Genomic DNA, 442 nt, shown 5'->3' on the forward strand with positions numbered 1-442 from the left:
CTGCCCGGCCCCTGCTTGGGGAACCCACGGGGGGTGTGGGGGGGACAGCACTCCCCTTGAGCAGGGACCCCCCTCGAGGTTACCCCTCGAGGCTGAGACACCCCGTACCTGACACCAGGCACCGACGGGTTGGTACGTGACGTTTTTTGCATGCATGTAGCATTTAAGATCCGTATAGGAAGCTTACGCGATGATCTTTGCATCCCATCCTAACTTTGAGTGCAGCAGAGCACTGACCGCCGATCCATCAGTGCTTATTAAATAATTTACATACCTACGTTTACTGAGTAGACCTCAATAAACTAACGACTAGATCAGCTCCGGCTGAGTGACCTCTGACTCTTTGCCTGCGACAGCACCGGCGGCTCGGCCGTGCTAACCCTCGAGGCCGGGGGGGACAGGGGCTGCCCCCGCCCTGCCCGAGGGCCCGGTCCGGGGGGCC

This window comes from Aptenodytes forsteri, unplaced genomic scaffold, assembly GCF_000699145.1.
Source record: "Aptenodytes forsteri isolate BGI_AS27 unplaced genomic scaffold, ASM69914v1 Scaffold254, whole genome shotgun sequence".
NCBI lineage: Eukaryota > Metazoa > Chordata > Aves > Sphenisciformes > Spheniscidae > Aptenodytes > Aptenodytes forsteri.